The sequence below is a fragment of the Cervus elaphus genome, chromosome 33 (assembly GCF_910594005.1).
Source record: "Cervus elaphus chromosome 33, mCerEla1.1, whole genome shotgun sequence".
NCBI classification, from domain to species: domain Eukaryota; kingdom Metazoa; phylum Chordata; class Mammalia; order Artiodactyla; family Cervidae; genus Cervus; species Cervus elaphus.
The window spans coordinates 45,955,349-45,971,706 of record NC_057847.1 but is presented as its reverse complement, the minus strand read 5'-3'; the positions used below and the strand labels follow the sequence as shown (position 1 = coordinate 45,971,706).

General features: G+C 40.6%; 1 protein-coding gene and 1 non-coding gene across 6 annotated transcripts in view; both read left to right on the top strand.

Moving 5' to 3' along the window:
- The window catches only part of FMNL2 (formin like 2), a 327,350-nt gene that overhangs the window by 142,462 nt on the left and 168,530 nt on the right, over positions 1-16,358 (top strand). The gene's annotated exons all lie outside the window — the stretch shown is intronic.
- On the top strand, positions 542-648 carry LOC122688827. Its single transcript, XR_006339573.1, has one exon. It is a non-coding gene; the product is annotated as a U6 spliceosomal RNA (small nuclear RNA).

The following is a 16,358-nucleotide window of genomic DNA, read 5'->3' as shown; positions in this document are numbered from 1 at the left end:
AATTTAATGCCACATTATTGCTTCATACCACTTGTCATTTTTACCAAGTCAGCGCAGTCTGCTACATCAAACCTCAGGAAACTTGAGCCCTTGGATAAAATGGTCTAAACACTATTGATAATTCATAACTGGTGGTTAAAAAAATTAAAATTAAAATGGAACCTTGGTTTCCCAAATTAAATCTTATACAGAGCCACAGTGTATAAACTAGTGAAAAGCAAAACAGTTCTACTTTCCTAGGCTCCTTTATTGCCTTCAGGGACCTTGGGGACTGAGGTTACATTGTCTGAAAAACCTGATGGAAATATATCTCAGTTATCATTGTACACAGGTAAAATACAGCAAAGAACAGAAGTACAGAACATCATTCCAGTGTTCTGGTGGTGAAGTGTTAGTAAGGACTAGTTCTTTACATTGAAAATCATAAGTGTTTAACATCGAGTGTTGGAACAAATATCCGTGATATAAAAATAGATGCAGCGTGAGAGCTGAATTTCAGGAAACTTTATTGCTTTGTATTTACTGATAAAAGTATCATGAAGTGCTCGCTTCGGCAGCACATATACTAAAATTGGAGCGATACAGAGAAGATTAGCATGGCCCCTGCGCAAGGATGACACGCAAATTCGTGAAGCGTTCCATATTTTTTTGAAAAGAAAAAAAAAAAAAAGTATCATGAAGACAGACAAGCTTTACTAAAAAGGTTATATGGACCAAGTAGAAAGACCAGATTTGTTTGTGGCCTGGTGAATTTTAAAGCAGATACAGCAATAGAAACTGTATGAACCTGAATATAAGGCAGTCTTCAAATAAGGCAATATCCTATTTTCTCGAGAGAGATCCCAAGTTTTGAGTTTGAATATCTTAACTTTCTCAGAATGTAGATAAAATAATGGAAAATATGTTAAGGATTAGGCTCCGTAGATGGCTCTGTGGTAAAGAATCCACCTGCCAATGCAAGGAGACATGGGCTCAATCCCTGGGTCTGAAATATCACCTGGAGGAGGAAATGGCAACTCCAGTGTCTTGCCTGGAGAATCCTAGAGGCAGAGGACCCCAGCGGGCTACAGTCCGTAGGGTCGTAGAGAGTTGGACATGACTGAGCGACTGTGCGCGGGCGCACGCACACACACACTCTTAGGGTTAGTTATGCCTAGAATATTATGAATTTAGAAAATCTGCATTTCTCATTCTATTTTCATGAACCTGTTCTATTTAAACTATTTCATATGTGCTTCAGCAACAAGTTCTTCATCACTGGAACCTCTCTTTGGCTCCTCCCATAGTTTCAGAGCTCCTCATCCTCATTGCCACCTTACTTAAAAAAAAATACAGCATTTCTAGAGTCTGTGTGATGGTGTCAGTTTTGCACCAACCCTCCTTTTTGGGGGTTTGTCTTATAAGTGGCAGATTTATGGATCATGGATGCTGTAGATTAGATTATTTTAATGTCTCACTTTCCTCCTCTGCTATGTGACTTACATTACATGAGAGTATTTTTCCTGCTTCACTGATGTTGAACTTGGACTGTAACCTATTTGGCCAATGAAATATAAATGAATGATGCAATCAGATGGCTTAAATAGGATGCCTTAAGTGTAATAGGGTCGTGGTGCTTCTGTGATTGCCATGAGAAAAATATGCTCTAGCTAGCTACTGGAGAAGGCAATGGCAACCGACTCCAGTACTCTTGTCTGGAAAATCCCATAGACAGAGGAGCCTGGTAGGCTGCAGTCCATGGGGTCGCTGGGAGTCGGACATGACTGAGCGACTTCACTTTCACTTTTCACTTTCATGATTTGGAGAAGGAAATGGCAACCCACTCCAGTGTTCTTGCCTGGAGAATCCCAGGGAAAGGGGAGCCTGGTGGGCTGCCATCTATGGGGTCGCACAGAGTCGGACACAACTGAAGTGACTTAGCAGCAGCAGCAGCTAGCTACTGCCTCTTCAACCTGGATCCCACATTGAGGCAGGTTAGGTGATGTAGCTGACCCTGAGCAGACAGACTCAAATCTTGAAGATGCATCAAACTACAACTACCTGTTGGCCTAGCAGATCTAATCTAACTGCTACAACTCATAAGTCTAATAATATTCCCCTTTTGTTTGAATTAGAATTAGGAGTTGCATCCAAGATAGTTTACTTAGATAATTTCTATATCAAAAATAACTGGGAATGTTGACCATCTGTTGTTGTTCAGTCACTCAGTTGTGTCTGACTCTTTGTGACCCCATGAACTGCAGCACGCCAGGCTTCCCTGTCCTTCACTATCATATCCTGGAGTTTGCTCAAACTCATGTCCATCCAGTCAGTGATGCCATCCTGACATGTCATCCTCTGTTGTCCCCTTCTCCTCCTGCCTTCAGTCTTCCCCAGCACCAGGGTCTTTTCCAGTGAGTCGGCTCTTCACATCAGGCCAAAGTATTGGCGCTTCAGAAGCAGTTCTTCCAGAGAATATTCGGGGTTGATTTCCTTTAGGATTGACTGGTTTGAACTCCTTGCAGTCCAAGGGACTGTTAAGGGTCTTCTGACTATTTATGAAGGGCTAATTGGTCTGTGCAGTGACCTAGGATTCATGATAATAGGCATTTTCAAGAAAACTCCATACAGCAAAACCAAATATATGCATTAAAAAAAAATATTGCCAGACTTGAGTGCACTGTTTGCTTTTCCAATGAAACCCCCAGATGGTCTGTGGATAGGAACCTGGTGTTTTCCTCCTGGATGACTTACTTTTGAGCATAGTAGAAACAAAATTTTGGCTTTTGTGTGTCTATACACACATTGAATTTTGTAAAATACATGCCACAGGAATGGACTTCTCCAGGGGCTCAGTAGTAAAGAATCCGCCGCCAAGCAGGAGATGAGAGTTCTATCCATGGGCTGGGAAGATCCTCTGGGGAAGGAAATGGCAACCCACTCCAGTATTCTGCCTAGAGAATCTCATGGACAGAGGAGCCTGGCAGGCTACAGTCCACGGGATCGCAAAGAGTCAGATACAACTGAGCGACTTGACAATAGCAATACACAGCAACATCTCTCATATCTGTTAGCAGGTTTTAAACATAATGTATGTGTTTCTGCATAGCCAGTCAGCCTCTGTGTGGGTGTTTAAATAAATTTATTGTAGGTACTCTTTTATTGCTCTCTAAAGAAAATACTACCTGTATAAGAAGTTCAGGTTTATGTTTTTAAAAATTATTTTTCAGTAGGAGAGTTCTAGATAAAATATCTCTGTATTTATCTGCTGCTTATCAACAGCTTTTTGCTCAAGGTTTAAATCTCCCAAGAGATAACTTAATTGAAGAAAAAAAAAAAACAGTTTATGCTGTATTTTCTTAAAATATTTAATTGACCAAATTTTAACACTTCCTCTCCTTCATAATCATCCATTTCCTTTCAGATGATGCCTCTGACTGATGTAGCACTTTCAACAGCCAAAAAGCAAGATATTGACTTTGTTAAAAGAAATAGTATTTCTTTTTACCCTGGTTCCATATGTGTTGCAAGTGGGGAGCTTTGAAAAAATATCACCTTCCACAGAGATTCTGCTTTAATTGTTAGGGCAGAGCCTAGGCATCTATACTTTTAAATGAAACTTCTCAGGGGACCCTAATTTGTAGATACAGCCTACCTGCATACTGTATTAACTAAGCAATTTGTAGATACAGCCTACCTGCATACTGTATTAACTAAGCAATTTGTAGATACAGCCTACCTGCATACTGTATTAACTAAGCAATTCAGGTTAGACACTTGTGTTACATGTAGGATTGTTCAGTTATGTCATCTTTGTTGTTCAGATCAACCTAATAATTGATAGATCTTCTAGGAAATTAACATTTGTTGAAAAAGCTTTATTTATATCCTGTTTTCAGCTTACAGCTTTTGGACCATTCTTGGTAGACTGATGGAGGAAACTAGTTGCATAAATAAACCCTTAATGCTCGCCTGGGGAATCACTGCCTTCCTTTATGACTCCATTCAGGCATTTGGGTAATTCTCAGAGTTGCCTCTTAAATCACACTGCCTCGGCCAGCTTTACACAAACTGATTTCAATTGTGAACTCCTTCACCATGGAGAGGAGCCCAGTGGATTTGCCCAGGTGACCTTGGCTACGCTGAGCACAGTAGAGCCTTGTTAAGGACGCGGGAGGCAGCATTCTTACCTTTCTCTGTTGGATCTTAGGTAAATAGTCAGTGACAGGTCCCTGTGAAAGTCTCAAATACCTAAATGGACACTATGCTTTAAAAGGAAGAAATAACAAAGCCTTAGCATGCATGCCTTAAAAAAAAACAACAACTTAAATCCACAGAACTGGAACCTGCGTATTGTCTTTTACAATAAAAATCTTCTTTTTAGGAGAGGATAGGATTTTCTTTTTCCACCAGTTGATGTTAATTTTCTAGATACAGCCTAATTGCATGTACATGGATTCCTTTCCATTTGTATCTTGAAGCAGCATATTTGTTCCACAAATAGCAGGACTCATACTGAACAGTATGTGATAATGTCATGCATTGAGTCTTACTCATGCTTGTTCTCTGGTACTCATCAGCCTGAGGGGAAGTTTATGATCATTTTTTTTCCCTTTATAGCTTTAAAAAATGTTGATTTTGTTTTTGAAAATTGTTTTACATTGACGTACTGTTGATTTATGGGCTTCCCTGCTGGCTACAATGTTGTGTTAATTTCTGCTGTATAGCAAAGTGATTCAGTTATACACATATACACATTCTTTTAAAAATTTTTTTTCCATTATGATTTATCACAGGATTTTGAATATATAGTTCCCTGTGCTATACAATAGGAACTTGTTTATCCATTCTATACATATATCAATAATAGTTTGCACCTGCTAACTCCAGACTCCCAATCCATCCCTCCCCAACACCCCCACCCCAAACTTGGCAAAGACAAATCTGTTTTCCATGTCTGTGAGTTGGTTTGTGATTCATAGATAGGTTAATTTGTGTTATATTTTAGATTCCACACAGAAGTGATATCATATGGTATTTGTCTTTCTGATTCACTTAGTATGATAATCTCTAGATCTACCCATGCATGCTAAGTTGCTTCAGCCATGTCCAACTCTTTGCAACCCCATGGACCATAGCCCACCAGATTTCACTGTCCATAGGATTCTCCAGGCAAGAATACTGGAGTGGGTTGCCATTTCCTTCTCCAGGTAAATCTTCCTGACCCAGGGATCGAACCTGCATCTCTTCCATCTCCTGCATTGGTAGGTGAGTTCATTGCTGCTAGCGCCACCTGGTAGATCCATCTGTGTTGCTGCAAATGGCATCATTTACTTCTTTTTTTATGGCTGAGCAGTATTCCATTGTATACATGTACCATATCTTTATCTGTTCATCTGTCGATGGACATACAGTGCTGCTGTGAGCATAGAGGTGCATGTATGTTTTTGAATTACAGTTTTGTCTGGATGTATGCCCAGGAGTGGGATTGCTGGATCACATGGCAGCTATATGTTTAGTTTTCTGAGGAACCTCCATACTGTTCTCCATAGTGACTGCACCAGTTATATACATTCCCACCAACTGTGTAGGAGGGTTCCATTTTCTCTATACCCTCTCCGGCATTATTATTTATAAACTTTTTGATGATGGCCATTGTGACAGGAGTGAGGTAATACCTCATGGTAGTTTTGGTTTGCATTTCTCTACTAATTAGTGATGTTCAGCATCTTTCCATGTGCCTATTGGCCATCTGTATGTCATTTCTGAAGAAATGTCTGTGGTCATTTTCATAAGACTGGCTTTGATGGGTTTTGTGTGTGAGAATATGTGATAAAAGGAGTATAGATTCGTAATCTAGACATTTTGATTTGAATTTTGGCTTAATAGCTGAATGACTTGAGTATTTTTAAAAAACACTTCTCTATGCCTTATGCCATATGCAAGGAGATCAAACCAGTCCATCCTAAAGGAAATCAGTCCTGAGTATTCATTGGAAGGACTGATGTTCCAATACTTTGGCCACCTGATGTGAAGAACTGACTCTTTTGTAAAGACCCTGATGCTGGGAAAGATTGAAGACAGGAGGGAAAGGGGACGACAGAGGATGAGATGGTTGGATGGCATCACTGACTCCATGGACATGAGTCTGAGCAAGCTCCGGGAGTTGGTGATGGATAGGAAAGCCTGGTGTTCTGCAGTCCATGGGGTCACGGAAAGTCAGACGGGACTGAGTGACTGAACTGAACTGATGCGTTATTTTCTTCATTTCTACAAAATGGGGATAATTGTACTTAGCTCCTCCATAGGGTAGTAGTGACAATTAAATATCTTTCAAAGCCTTTGAATGTTTCTGGCATTCTATAAATGTTGGCTGCTGCTGCACCCCACCATCATAACTAGTGCAACTACTACTGCTTTTTCTGGTACTGTCCCAGTTATTTCTCTTTTATAGTCTTTTAAAACATTAGGTAAACTGAGGTTGGGCTTTGCTGATGGCTCGGTGGTAAAGAATCCATCTGCCAGTGTGGGAGATGTGAGTTCGATCCCTGGGTCATGAAGATCCCCTGGAGAATGAAATGGCAATCTACTCCACTATTCTCACCTGGGAAATCCCATGAATAGAGGAGCCTGGAGGGTTATAGTCCATGGGGTTGCAAAAGAGTCAGACATGACTTAATGACTAAACAAAACAAAACTGAGGTCATTGGTGAATTATTAAGAAAAAGATTAACTGTCTCTCTCTAGGTCTTCTTTTGTGAGTTCTTTCATGTGGTCTTCCATTTCATGGGGCTTCCTAGGTGGCTCAGTGGTAAAGAATCCTCCTGCCAATGCAGGAGACATGGATTTGATCCCTGGGTTGGGAAGTTCCCCTGGAGAAGGAAATGACAACCCACTGTAGTACTCTTGCCTGGGAAAATCCCATGGTCAAAGGAGCCTGGTGGGCTATAGCCTGTGAGGTCGCAAAGAGTCTGATATAACTGAGTACAGCACCCTCTGTTTCATGAGTTAAAAACATCTCTCCTTGGTTGCAGGCTCACTGAGGCTAAGAATCTTTCGTTCTATTTGAAAAAAATGAAAGAAAAAAGAAATCCATCTCTTTCTGTCAGGAGATGCAAAATTTTTGTGTATCAGCTGTATTTGAGTATATGAGGCTATTAAATCATATGGTATAATCCTATAGTAATAGGAATTCCATAAAGATCATGACACATTAACTTTAAAAAGAAATACTTAGAATAACATCTTGGTGTGGCTGAAAGCTGGAAGCTTAATTCTCCAAGTTCATGTCTGTGTCATTGTCGCCACTGACTGGAAAGTCATAGTTTCCTTTAACCAGAGGAATGTGCTGAAACAGTAGTAGGTATTGGTTAAAATTAGAATCAACTATTTCCATAACCAGAACTACAGACATGTTTTAAAAAAGAAAAGAAAGCAAAAAAGAAAGTGACAAGTCTACTAGTTTTTGCCTGTGGGTTCAAGAGGTTTTCAACCCAGTTCAGCTAACTACATTTGGATTCTGTCCATGCACTTGGCACATGACGTGTATGGCAGACTTCCTAAACCTAGTCATGGAAGCTCAGAACTCTTCCCCGGGACGAGCTCTTAGGAGTTGTCATCAGGAGCTGAACAGCAGACGGCCAGGCTGACCACGGTCCTCTGCGCTCTCTCTTGTGCCCTCCCTCCTACACGGAGCCCCAGGGAAGGATTCCACATGGACATTATTTGCATTTAATAGCTCATTACTGTGTCCATTCTCTGCTTCACCAGCAGAGAGCTTGCCAAGGCTCCAGCGCTGTAACAGTGCACATGTGTTTCTAAACTACTTACTATAGGGATTGGTCCTCTCTTGAAGCTATTTATTTGTAGCTAATAGCTACAAAAATTTGATGTCTCAAAAAAAAAAAATTTGATGTCTCTTGAGAAATCCATACACAGACACAGTTTCCATGAGGGGGGCCAGGGGCGGAAACTACCCATGATCCAGGCTCCTGTTTTGGGGTAAGGAAGATGCAGTTTGTGTGAGCAAGACTCTTTTAGATTTATAAAGGGTGCAGGTGTTCATCGCTAGTGCTTAATGTATGTGTAGAGTTGGAGCCAGATAATGGATCCCCTCCACTGGGCATTTGTTTTGAATCAGAAGCTGCCCAAGTAAGCAATTTCTAATGTAACGGCTCCTTCGCATGTGGTTTATTTTGGCCTCCTTTCCTCCTCACATGCTGAATTTTAACAGTGCCATTGGTGTGCAGGTCCAGGGTTTCTCAGTTTTTCCATCAGACACCTAACATTTACAAAATGACTTTAAATATTTGCCTCAGTCCCAGGTCTTGGCACCCAGTACCTTTTTTCTTGCTTATGTAATGTCGAAAGTCCGTGTTGCCATTTTCTCAATGAACAAGCCTAATTAAAAGGAGAGATCAATGGCTTAAGGGTTCAGACTGTAAGCAGTGATGCAGAAGAGATTTGCTTTACTGAAGGAAAACAAGACATTCTTGGGGAATTGGGAGTCTGTGGTGCATCAGTGTTTTGTGTCTTGGAAAAAAGAATGCTGAATGTGGCAAACTGTCTTGGGGTTTTTCCGGTAGCGCCTGGCTTTGAGAGATGATCATGTTCAAGGACGCTCACCAGAGGTAGAAGAATAGGTATTGATATTTGCTGTTGTTATTTTTATTTTTAAAGTAAAATTATTCTAGAGTTTAAAATACTCTGAAATGGGCTGTTTTCAACTTAAAAGCAATTTGTGTGTATTGAAAGTTTATCTGATGGGTTTTTGAAAACTGAAAATACTTCCTCCATACAATAACATTATACATTAAAAAAAAAAAAGTGTATTTAACCTAAGTGTGGTAAGAGTATTCCATGAAGGGGAAATCCAGTGACTCTTTGAATAAGGATATTGTTCTCCGGTGGGGCGGGGGTCGGGGCAGAGGGGGTGGGGAGCTGTATTTGCCTTTTTTTTTTTTTGCATTTCCCTCTTAAGCAAGAGTACCCCTCCCCTCCATCTTACAGGGAAAGGACAGTTTGAGAGGAAGCTTAGTGAATTCACTGCCAAGAGAAAACTTTAAAAACATACCTGTTTGTTAAACTACACCCCAGGCTGTGCAGGGCCATGGGAGGAACATGCAGTTTTTGAAGACTACTTAGAGGTGGGAATGTATTGTATTTAGGAATAATTGCTTGATTCCGTGGAAAAGTCATGGGTATCTTGAGACCTCAGTGGGTAGCAGTGGATCATGCTGGTCCAATGGTGATCAGGAGCCCAGCTCAAGTGTATTGCTGTCCTGCTTGGCCTGTGGAAGGTCTGCGTGATCACCTTCCTGCTGTTTGGTATTTGCTCCCCTCCTGGAATCAGCTAATTGCTATAAAATTAATCTAATTTACAGGGCGCTCCCTGCCACCCTGCATACTTGTGTGTGTCACACGTCTCAAGTTTCCCACCACCCTTTATTTTAGGAGAATTTTTTATGTTCTTAACAATATCTGATGCTTTCTTTATATAGCTGAGGCTGAGTAATAGAGGTGGGCACTGGGGTCCAAGTGTTCTAGCTCAAGTCGGCGTTTCGGGTTATTATGAACAGCCCTATACAGTATTCCTAGAATAATACCAGAGTACCTGAATATTCACTGGAAGGACTGATGCTGAAGCTCCAGTACTTTGGCCACCTGATGCTAAGAGCCAACTCATGGGAAAAGACCCTGATGCTGGGAAAGACTGAAGGCAAAAGGGGAAGGGGCAGCAGAGGGTGAGATGGTTAGAGGGCATCACTGACTCAATGGACATGAATCTGAGCAGACTCTGGGAGATAGTGAAGGACAGGGGAGCCTGACATGCTGCTATTCATGGGGTCACAAAGAGTTGGACACGACTTTGCGACTGAACAGCAAATACAGTAAGACCTCAATTAGGTGAGACTACTCTGGAGAAAGGGCGGTTTCTAATTGGATTTTTCTCTTGAAGGTTAAACACTTTTATCTTTCCTCAGCCCTTACTATTAACTTACTTTCTTTGGCTTTTGAAATTAAGATGTCCAGAGTTTGAAAATAAGTTAATATTTCTTTGTGTTAGTCTTTGGAACATCCTTAGGAGTTACAAGTCTTGATGTTCAGGTTTTATTTTCTGCAAGGATTGAAGAGATGCTGGGGGTGGCTACTGAATTCTGCAAGTTTTTTTTGGGGGGAGGGAATAAATCTTTTGGGGGATTGTTTTGTTTTCTTGTGTCTTTCTCATGTTGTGAATGAAAAAGCTATCTTACCATTCCCAGTATTGGTAGGCTTAGTTATTTATATAATCTTGTTGTTTGAGGGTTTACAGATATTCTACCAAAATATAATAACAGGAATGAGTTATCAATAAACTACTTAGGGTATTGATTTTTCTTCAGTGTGAGGTAATTAAAGTCAAGTTGTATTTGCTTTAATAGGCTGTTGAGTGGTTCTTCCGTATAATCTGGACAACAAATAAACCCAAGTATTTATCAGGTCCCTGCTCTGTGCTCTTTGTATACCATGTTAGGTAGTTTTAATGTCAGTGATGATGTCAGACCATAAATGTATCAGCCTCTGATAACCTTTGCATAAATCTAATTTCCTAAAAGCAAAGAAAAGTTGTCCCTGAGGGACTTTGTGGTCATAAAGGTTCTGATTTCCTTGTTCAAAATATCCTTAAGCCTGCCATTTGTTTTCTTTTACATTTAAAGAGAAACTTCATTCCAAAAGTTAAAGTACTGCCATTTTCATTAATCATTAACTATAGATATTAAAGAACATAGATTTTTTTTATGAACATAGGTAGGGAAGTTAGGTGAAAAGATAGCTTTAATTTCATCTAAATCTAACACTGATTTTTAAGTATGTCATTGAGTTGAATGTCTTCAAATAAAGGTAGTTTACATTATCTATTGATGATGATGGTGAGAGCTAAGAATATTAGGAAGTAAGCTAAGAATAATAGTTTATATTTCAGATTCTGGCTTATATAAAAATGGAACCCTTTTCTAATGGTTTCTCCCCCTAATTCTTGATCTAATCATGCTATGACTATTAAAAAAAAAAACAAACAAAACTTTAAAACATACCTGAGAAAAATCTGAAGAAAATGTAGCATAGGTTAAGATTTGAAAAGAGATGGGTCTGGGTTCAGGCTTCCCTGGTACATTAGCGGTAAAGAATCCACCTGCAATGCAGGAGACCTGGGTTCGATCCCAGAGTAAGGAAGATCCCTTGGAGGAGGGCACAGCAACACATCAAGTATTCTTGCCTGGAAAATCCCGTGAACAGAGGAGCCTGGTAGGCTGTGGTGCGTGGGGTTGCAAAGAGTTGGACATGATTGAAGCAACTGATCACTCACGGAAGTTCAGGTCTGGGTTCATGAGGAATGCATTAAATTCTTTATATGTTTTTGAAACACAGTAAAAACACTTTTTGGTGAATTACTTCTTTTGGAAATTTACTTTTTACATGTCTGCAAAAGTGTTTCACGTTAGTTCTGTGGAATGAATTGCCCCTTTACTGGACCTTGCTGGGGTTTGTGATTTATAAATGTTACAGTAAATTTCACACTTCTAAGACGAAGCAGTCTACGTCTATGAGGTGTTTATAAAAGACCTTGCCTGTGGGTGGTAGTAGCAAGTGTCATCTTATTATTAGACATTTGAGAGCTAGAGAAAGGTCAGGGTATTGGTGGATCCCATAAAGCTAGCAAGTCAGCTTTTTAGCTGCTTAAATCTAGTTGTATTATTGCCACTGAAGCCTTGGTCACACCAGCAATACTTGCTCAATCAAAAATGCTATTTTTCCAAGATATACGCTGGTCATCCAAGAAAAATGAGGAATGCTGAGATAACACTCAAAGAATTTGCTCACTGTATATCTACTTGGATCCAAAAGGCATTTATATATGTGTGTGTGTGTATACACATATATACACACATATATAGATATACATATGTATTTTTAATCATAGTACTTTATTATAGTCTGTTCAGTTTGTCTCTAAACCTAGTAGCTAGATTAATGCCAATAAGTTAAATTGGATTGACTTGAAACAATCTGCAGGATCTTTGCACATGGTTTTGGTGTCAGTTGGAAAGTGAGGTAAAGAATTGTGGGTATTAGGAACTCTGTAGAGGGTGGATGTATTTACAGAGCCAAAGCAAAATCAACACCCAGTTGTGGATGCGACTGGTGATGAAGTAAAGTCTGATGCCATAAAGGACAATATTGCATAGAAACCTGAAAAGTTAAGTTCATGAATCAAGGTAAATTGGAAGTGGTCAAACAGGAGATGGCAAGAGTAAACATCAACATTTTAAGAATCAGTGAACTAAAATGGATTGGAATGAGTGAATTTAACTCAGATGACCATTATATCTGCTACTGTGGGCAAGAATCCCTTAGAAGAAATGGAGTAGCCCTCATAGTCAACAAAAGAGTCCGAAATGCAGTACTTGGATGCAATCTCAGAAATGACAGAATGATCTCTGTTCGTTTCCAAGGCAAGCCATTCAATATCACAGTAATCCAAGTGTGTGCCCCAACCAGTAATGCTGAAGAAGCTGAAGTTGAATGGTTCTATGAAGACCTACAAGACCTTCTAGAACTAACACCCAAAAGAGATGTCTTTTTCATTATAGGGGACTGGAATGCAAAAGTAGGAAGTCAAGAAACACCTGGAGTAACAGGCAAATTTGGCCTTGGAGTACAGAATGAAGCAGGGCAAAGGCTAACAAGTTTTGCCAAGAGAACGCACTGGTCATAGCAAACACCCTCTTCCGACAACACAAGAGAGGACTACACATGGACATCACCAGATGGTCAACACTGAAATCAGATTGATTATATTCTTTGCAGCCAAAGATGGAGAAGCTCTATACAGTCAGCAAAAACAAGACTAGGAGCTGACTGTGGCTCAGTTCATGAACTCCTCATTGTGAAATTCAGACTTAAATTGAAGAAAGTAGGGAAAACCACTAGACCATTCAGGTATGACCTAAATCAAATCCCTTATGATTATACAGTGGAAGTGGCAAATAGATTCAAGGGATTAGATCTGATAGACAGAGTGCCTGATGAACTATGGACGGAGGTTCGTGACATTGTACAGGAGACAAGGATCAAGACCATCCCCAAGAAATGCAAAAAGGCAAAATGGCTGTCTGAGGAGGCCTTACAAATAGCTGAGAAGAGAAGAGAAGTGAAAGACAAAGGAGAAAAGGAGAGATATAAGCATCTGAATGCAGAGTTCCAAAGAAGAGCAAGGAGAGATCAGAAAGCCTTCCTCAGTGATCAGTGCAAAGAAATAGAGGAAAACAATAGAATGGGAAAGACTAGAGATCTCTTCAAGAAAACTAGAGATACCAAGGGAATATTTCATGCAAAGATGGGCACAATAAAGGACAGAAATGGTATGGACCTAACAGAAGCAGACGATATTAGGAAGAGGTGGCAAGATTACACAGAACTGTACAAAAACGATCTTTATGACTCAGATAATCACAATGGTGTGATCACTCACCTAGAGCCAGACATCCTGGAATGTGAAGTCAAGTGGGCCTTAGGAAGCATCACTACGAACAAAGCTAGTGGAGGTGATAGAATTCCAGTTGAGCTATTTCAAATCCTAAAAGATGATGCTGTGAAAGTGCTGCACTCAATATACCAGCAAATTTGGAAAACTCAGCAGTGGTCATAGAACTGGAAATGGTCAGTTTTCATTCCAATCACAAAGGCAATGCCAAAGACTGTAGAAACTACCACACAGTTGCACTCATCTCACACGCTAGTAAAGTAATGCTCAAAATTCTCCAAGCCAGGCTTCAACAGTACATGAACTGTGAACTTCCAGATGTTCAAGCTGGATTTAGAAAAGGCAGAGGAACCAGAGATCAAATTGCCAACATCCGTTGGATCATAGAAAAAGCAAGAGAGTTCCAGAAAAACATCTACTTCTGCTTTATTGACCATGCCAAAGCCTTTGACTGTGTGGATAACAACAAACTCTGGAAAATTCTTCAAGAGATGGGAATACCAGGCCACCTGACCTACCTCCTGAGAAATCTTTATGCAGGTCAGGAAGCAACAGTTAGAACTGGACGTGGAACAACAGGCTGGTTCCAAGTCAGGAAAGGAGTACGTCAAGGCTGTATATTGTCACTCTGTTTATTTAACTGATATGCAGAATACATCAGGTGAAATGCTGGGTTGGATGAAACACAAACTGGAATCAAGATTGCCAGGAGAAATATCAATAATCTCAGATATGCAGATGACACCGCCCTTACGGCAGAAAGTGAAGAAGAACTAAAGAACCTCTTGATGAAAGAGGAGAGTGGAGAAAGAAAGATCATGGCATCAGGTCCCATCACTTCATGGGAAATAGATGGGGAAACAATGGAAACAGTGACAGGCTTTATTTCTGGGCTCCAAAATCACTGCAGATGGTGACTACAGCCATGAAATTAAAAGATGCTTGCTCCTTGGAAGAAAAGCTATGACCAACCTAAGCAGCATATTAAAAAGCAGAGACATTACTTTGCCAACAAAGGTCCATCTAGTCAAAGCTATGTTTTTTCAGTAGTCATGTATGGATATGAGAGTTGGACTATAAAGAAAACTGAGTGCCAAAGAGTTGATGCTTATGGACTGTGGTGTTGGAGAAAACTCTTGATAATCCCTTGAACTGCAAGGAGATCAATACAGTCCATCCTAAAGGAAATCAGTCCTGAATATTCATTGGAAGGACTGATGTTGAAGCTGAAACTCCAATACTTTGGCTACTTGTTGTGATGAACTGACTCATTGGAAAAGACCCTGATGCTGGGAAAGGTTGAAGGCAGGAGGAGAAAGGGATGACACAGGATGAGATGGTTGAATGGTATCACTGACTTGATGGACACAAGTTTGAGTAAGGGAAACTTGGTGTGCTAAAGTCCATGTGGTTGCAAAGAGTCATACACGACTGAGTGACTGAACTGAACTGAACCAGTCTGCAGGATGTTGGCACATGGTTTTGGTGTCAGTTGGAAAGTAAGGTGGAGGATTGAGGATATTCGGAACTCTGTACAGGGTGGATTTATTTACAACTTACGTGAGTTCTGTCTCTTCCCGTTGAAATGACAAAAAAGGAATAAGTCCCTAGGAAATAGGAAACGAATCCTTACAGGGCAAGAAATACTGTGGAATTTCTGGAAAATAGTTGGTAGCCAGGGTCAGAGAACCCTCTCACGATACTCCTTCACATGAAGAGACGACAAGGCATTTGAGGAAGTGGAGAGACAAGGCCACTGGTCAAACTCCAAAGAGTGTGTGAGCTCAGAGTCCACGGGGCAGGGAGTGGAGCGGCCAGGCACTGCGATGAAGACCGTGGAGAGCGCTGTAGGATGGTGACTGGTGGTATCTGGGGGGTGCCCTCCTCCCCCCCAGTAAAGAGTTGCTTGATATTAGCTCACAGGCGAAAACCATGAGATGAGCTCTCTAACCAAAAGGAACTCTTAGAGACTGGGGAGGAGGAATAGCAGGTGTTTTCCTTGTAGTGGGGAAGAATGGGAGGGAAGTGAACAACAGGAGCAAAATAATCCTGGTGTCAAAGCAGAGAGAAAAAGGAAAAAGAAAGCAGCATCCCCAGAGGTCAGAAATACTGCACCTGAAGTTAGCCTGCCTTATTTGGCAGTTCTGGGACCCCAGCTTTCCTGTCCTCGTCCTCATGCCTTCTAAATACACTCTAATAGAGTTTGCTTTTCAGCCTTACCCTAGTAGGGAGGAGCAAGCTGTAGAAATGACTTGCACCACAGTGGAGGAAGCCCTCCCCTGCTGCCTCTACCAGTAGGGGATGTGACATTTAAGGAGAAAGAACAGCATGGAAGAAGGGCCACGTTGAGCATGACAGCTGACTCCAGAGCAAACAGGGTAGCCGCAGATCCTCTGTGCTCATTGTGTGTCCACCGCTGCCTGCTTTCAGGAGGTGAGTGTGGGAAGTGGAGGCTGACTGCTTAGGCCCCTCTGATAGGTTATTTCATTGATTACGGTGAACATTTTAAACTTGAACAAGTTTTTTTAAAAAATGCAAAGTTTACATCGTAAGCTTAGGAGATGACATTGTGAAGATGACCTGCCGAAGATTCCATTGTCAGAAAAGTTTCTCATGATTAACAGTTTTTTTAAAAATTAATTTATTTTTTAAGTGGTTGACCATTTTAATAAAAATTTTTGCCAGTCAAAATGTGTGGAGAGTTGTAGTCATATGGTTTGAAAGGTTTGCCACTAGGGGGATATAAAAACATTACCTATATTTTAGTGATAAACCTCAATGAATTGAATAGATTTTGAATCAGCATCTTGTTTCTACTTATGGATGAGTGAGTAAAGTGTACAGTAGACCCTTT